The 6,109-nt window shown below is 31.9% G+C and overlaps 1 non-coding gene across 1 annotated transcript; it reads left to right on the top strand.

The window, feature by feature from the left end:
- Positions 1-4,791: 4,791 nt before the first annotated feature.
- Positions 4,792-4,902, top strand: LOC142541227 (small nucleolar RNA R71). Its single transcript, XR_012819292.1, has one exon. It is a non-coding gene; the product is annotated as a small nucleolar RNA R71 (small nucleolar RNA).
- Positions 4,903-6,109: the final 1,207 nt, after the last annotated feature.

The following is a 6,109-nucleotide window of genomic DNA, read 5'->3' on the forward strand; positions in this document are numbered from 1 at the left end:
TATTAATTAATTAAGGTGGAAAAATAGCTAAAAGAATTAGCATGCTAAACAACCAAGAATGGGTCAAAGGTGAGTTGGCAAGTCCTAGTTTGTTCTTCTAGGGGTATGGCCGAAAATGCATGATAAATGGTAGGGGGAAAATTGATTATCTAGTAATTTAATAACCCTTAAAAGCCTTACTAATCCTTTAATTAATTTAGTGAACTAACCCCTTAATTAAGTAACTTAAATGAGCTCATTTCTTAATCACCTCCAATAATTAAATTAAAATCCTCAACTAACTTAAATAATTCCTTAAACTTCTTTTTAACTTAAATGAACTTACTTGCTAGCTAAATTAACTTCTGGAAATATTTCTCAAATCTTAAATTCTATCTCAAAACTCCAACTCCAGTCCGGCCTCACTGAAATTACTGAAATGCTAAAAATCAATCTACGGAACTGAAATAATGAATAATTAACTTCAAATAAATGCATTTAAAATAATTATGCAATGAAGTCAATTAAATTTAAAAATCTAGAATTATGCATGGCTTATACGTCTACTGATTTACGGGTTCTACAGTGCATGAACTGGCTTCCGTTGAAGAAGTCATTGAGTCAATTGTTCCCACGTCCCCTACTACTCAGGAAGCAGTTCCAGCTACTTCATTGCCACAATCACCCTCTCCAACCGCAGAACAACATATGGCAGAATCAGATGCTGTATCTCTTTTGCCAAATCTAGAGAAATTTTCTGCTGCTCATCAAGCTGAAATGAAAGTTCTTCTGAACCAGCAATCTGAACCCATAACTGCAGAACAATCAGCTTCACCTACTGCCGTTGCTCTAACAGAAGAGAACTTGGTCTCCAACTTGGTTGCTCCTGATGAAGAGATTGTTCCTACCATAATTGCTGCCGAACCAAAAGTCTCTGCTATTCAAGATGAAACCTCTGCTGACCCTGGTGCTTCTACTGCTGTGATGGACACCACTTCCCTCACCACCAATCCAGTCTCTACTGCACTGATTGTCACTGATCCTGTTCAAACTCTTATGGACACTCGCGCTGCTGAAATGAGGCAACGCATGCTTGCGCGAACCCCCTCACCTGAATCAGAATCATTCAATTTGGAGTTTCAGATTGACGTTCTGCAAAGTGAACTCAATAACCTGTCTGATTTAGTCAAGCGGATGTCCCGTGAAAGCATATCAGAATTTAGTGGTGCTCAGATCTTCAGAGAACGAATGAGCAAACAAATATCCAAAATGGCGGAATCCGTGGAGAAAATGCATGCTGAAACCATTGTTTTCAGACAAGCTGTATCGAGAAATTATAGTCACATCGTGCTTGCTCAAACTGATATACTAAATCGACTCACCGAGCATGATGATCTCATTCGATCATTTTCCACCTCCATGGAAGTAATGGATGCCAAGATTGATTCTCAAACTCAATCTCTCACTACTCTCAATGATCGTATCTCTACTCAAGCTCCGTATCTGGAGATGTTAACCAATGGCATTCAAAACTTGTATGGAAGAATGAATGATCTTATGGCCCATGTGATTGCCGCTGATGCCAAAAAGGGGGAAGAAAAACGAAGAGATCCATCTGAAGCAGAACTAAGGCAATTAGAAGCTGAACCTTCAGATAGAAGATTTCAGGATCCTCAAGATGAAGAAGTCATTTACAGGGACATTGGAACTTATTGACAATTTACTGTGTTAATTTCATTGATATTATCCTTTTGCTAACTGATTATCTGTTATTTAACGCTTTCCTACTGTTTAGGTTTTGGCATCACCACAAAGGGGGAAATTGATAGACATGAATTAATTGTGGCGATGAAAATAAAAACCAGCAGACCAGCAGCACTCTTTAAGAAAACAGTAGACAAAAAGAAAATCAGAAGCTACTGGTCTAGTAAAACAAAAGCAGTAGAAAGGATAGAAAAACAGAATCAGTAGAAGATGTTGCCTAACGTGACTACTTTAAATGTTACCGTTAAAGTTACCAAGTACTAGTATTAATTGCAGCATTAAATACTATACAGAGTCATTTAATTCACTTTACCGAGTTTAGTATAAAACAGGACTGATTGTTTTATAGCTTTTCTGCAGGAACCTTTTTTTGGTAATAAAGCTGACTCTATCAGAAATCTGAAGACATCTTCTGATCATAAACGTTGAACTCAGTCGCTTATATATACATGGAACAAACCCTTACAGAAAGAGAACTCTACGCATAATATCTTTTCAAGGATCAACGCTATTTCACTCAACGAGACAACCTCGAAATTCCTTGATAACTTTGAGTTCAACACAAAGAAACGTAGCACACGCTTCATAGAAAATATCTGATCTTTTGAAGATCATCTTGTGCTACTGATTCTTACACTCTTCACAATCTTTTACAACACTTATACTTTATCAGGAAGAGCTTGTAATCTGAAAAGTGTCTTTTCAGAACCTTTTGTATCACGTACTTTTTGAGTCGAGTAACTAAGAGTTTCAGTAGGCAAAGGTGTAAGTCCTTCTGAAGTGGGTGTATACAAGAGTTGTACTGTAATATCCAAAGTCTTTTAGTTATACCTTCTGGAAACAGGAGAAGGGGAGACGTAGAAGATTTCATCTTCGAACTTCCATAAACAACTACTGCCCACTGTTATTATTGTCTTTCACTTACTTCATCAGATTGTTTCCGCACCTATAATTGTAATCTAGGTGAAGATATACGCAACAAGATAAACTACTATCTCTAACAGGATTTTAGTACCTCATCAAAAGAAAGGAAAAACGAGTAGAGTTTATTCACCCCCCCTCTAAACTCAACTTCGATCCTCAACAATATCTTTCAAAGTCCATCCAATTGCATTTTTATATTTTTTAAGTAATTTAATCAAATCTTCTTCTTGATTTGGCAAAAGAGTGGAAGAAATTACAACAGAAAATGTTTTATTTTCACCAAGAAATACATATTTCAATTCTAATGGTAAAACTTTTAATTCAAGTTTTGTATTATCATCTTCTTTAAAATTATTTTTAGACTCAAAACTTTCTATTGAAAAAACTTCAGATTGTTGATTTAAGTTTTCTTCTTGTATATTTTCTTCCACAATTGTTTCAATTTCATTATCATATTCATTTTCATTAATACTTGGTTGTTTACATAAATTGAACACATTAAGTTCTAAAGTCATATTTCCAAAAGACAATTTCATTATTCCATTTCGACAATTAATTAAAGCATTTGAAGTTGCTAGAAATGGTCGTCCCAATATTACTGGAATTTCATTATATACTTCTATTGGTTGTGTATCCAAAACAATAAAATCTACAGGATATATGAATTTATCAACTTGAACCAACACATCTTCTACAATACCTCTAGGTATTTTGATTGACCTATCCGCCAGTAAGAGAGTAACAGAAGTGTGTTTTAATTCTCCTAAATTAAGTTTTTCAAAAACTAAATAAGGAAGTAAATTCACACTTGCTCCCACATCCAACAAAGCTTTTTTTAATTTTATTTTCTCCAATAATACATGAAATTGTTGGACAACCAGGATCTTTATATTTTAAACTAGAATTATTTTGAAGAATAGAACTTACTTGTTCAGCCAAAAATGTTTTTTTCTTCACATGCAATTTTCTCTTTACAGTACATAAGTCTTTTAAAAATTTTGCATAAGAAGGTACTTGTTTAATAGCATCTAATAATGAAATATTTATCTTCACTTGTTTAAAAACTTCATAGATATCAGAATCACTTTTTTGTTTTTTATGATTTGTTAATGCATGAGGAAATGGTGGAGGTTTATTTGACTTATTTACTATTTCAGATGATTTATCATTCACCATATTATTCTTAAAATTTAAGGTATCATCATTCTCAAAAGTATCAGGATTATCATCCTTACTCTTTGATTTTAAATGATCCTTGTTTTCATTACTATATGGATCATTAACTATTTTACCACTTCTAAGGGTAATAACAGATTTTATTTGATCAATTTTTTCATTTTTTAATTCTTGATTTTGATTTTTAGGATTAGGTTGAGGTTGAGATGGAAATTTTTCTTTTTCATGAATATTAAGTGCAGATGCAAATTTTGCAATAGTTTCTTTCAAATCACTCATAGATTGACTGTTTTGAATATTGATAGACTCTTGCTTTTGGATAAATGCATGAATTACATATTCAAAGTTTTTTCTTGGAGGTGTAACATAAGGAATATAACCTTGATGATTTTGGTTATTTTGAAAATATTGTTGTGACGGTTGTGCATTATTATCATTCCTCCAACTAAAATTAGGATGATTTTTCCATCCAGGATTATATGATGGTGAAAAAGGATCTAGTATTGGTTTTTTATAATTGTTAACATAATTTGCTTGTTCATGGAGACATTCTTTAAATGAAGGTAATGTTGGACAATCTTTTGTAGCATGATCATGTGTATCACATATATGACAAGAATTTCTTGAATACTTTTTAATTGACCACTCTTTTTCATTTCTAATGACTCAATTTTTCTTGCTAAAGATGCAAGTTTAGCTTGAATATCTATATCATCTTTAAGATTATAGATACCACCCCCATTTGTTGAATTATTGTTTTTAGTTGTTGGTGGTTCTATTGTGCCAATATTATCCCAATTTTGAGCATTTTCTGCTAATGAATCCAAATATTCCATAGCTTCATTTGGGTTTTTATCTTCAAAAGTTCCATTACACATGAATTCTATCATTTGCCTATCTTTAGGTATTAGACCTTCATAAAAGTGAGAAACTATTCTCCATGTTTCAAAACCATGATGTGGGCATGTATTAAGTAATTCTTTATATATATCCCAACATTGATAAAACGTTTCTCCTTGTTTTTGAGAAAAAATTGTAATTTGTCTTTTAAAAGAGTTTGTTCTATGGGAAGGGAAAAACTTTTTGAGAAATTGTTGTTGCATTTCTTCCCATGATCTTATTGAACCTGATCTTAAATTTTGTAGCCATGTTTTAGCTTTATCTTTTAAAGAAAAAGGGAAAAGCTTTAATCGAACTATATCCATGCTACAATTTTGATCATTATAAGTGTTACAAGCTTCCTCAAATTCTCTTAGATACAAATATGGATTTTCAGAATCTAAGCCATGAAATTTTGGTAAATGTTGAATAATTTGAGGTTTGAAGTTGAAATTAGATGCATCAGGAGGAAAAACTAAACAAGATGGGGCACTAGTTCTAATAGGGTTCATATGATGCCTAAGTGTTCTTAATTGATCATGTTCTTGATTATTATTATTATCATTATCTTGATTATTTGAATTATCATCCATGTTTAAATTATTTTCAGATACTCGAATAAGTCTACCACTTTTTTTTCGACTCCAAATACTCATAAAAAAAAAACAACGCAATATTTATAAATAAAACATAATTAACAAATATAAACTTAATTTATACCTCCCCGGCAACGGCGCCAAAAACTCGCTACTACTTAAATAATAATTCACCCAAGTGTAGGTTGTCTGCAAGTAATATATTTCGTAAGTACGAGATCGATCCTCAGAGAGGTTATTTTGAGTTTAAAATTATTAATTTGTAGATTACCAAATGCAAGAATGAAGTTGACAAATTATAAATTTTGTCAATGCTTGAGGATTTATTCTTCGTTTATGTAATATTGTTTAACTAAAAGTAAAACAAAAGAAACCACCATAAATAATGGTTCCAAGAAAATTAAACACACACATAATATAATATAGTTCCCACTATAGAAAATACCGAATTAACCGATATTTTATATATGGTACCTATGATTATAATTATAACTATATAAATAAATAATTGCATAAAGTAAATGTTAAATTAAATCATTATATTTCATTTAGAACAACCGGCAGAGCCACGCTATTGCCTAAATGAAATATATGATTTAATAAGTTAGTTGCGGAAAAATAAAAGTTAGTTGCGATAAAGTAAATGTTAGATGCGAAAAATAAAAGTTAGTTGCGATAAAGTAAATGTTAGATTGTTAGATGTTAGTATTAAATCATAATATTTCATTTAGAACAACCGGCAGAGCCACGCTATCGTCTAAATGAAATATTATGATATTATTATTATATAT

The sequence above is a fragment of the Primulina tabacum genome, chromosome 3 (assembly GCF_025594145.1).
Source record: "Primulina tabacum isolate GXHZ01 chromosome 3, ASM2559414v2, whole genome shotgun sequence".
In the NCBI taxonomy this organism is placed as follows: domain Eukaryota; kingdom Viridiplantae; phylum Streptophyta; class Magnoliopsida; order Lamiales; family Gesneriaceae; genus Primulina; species Primulina tabacum.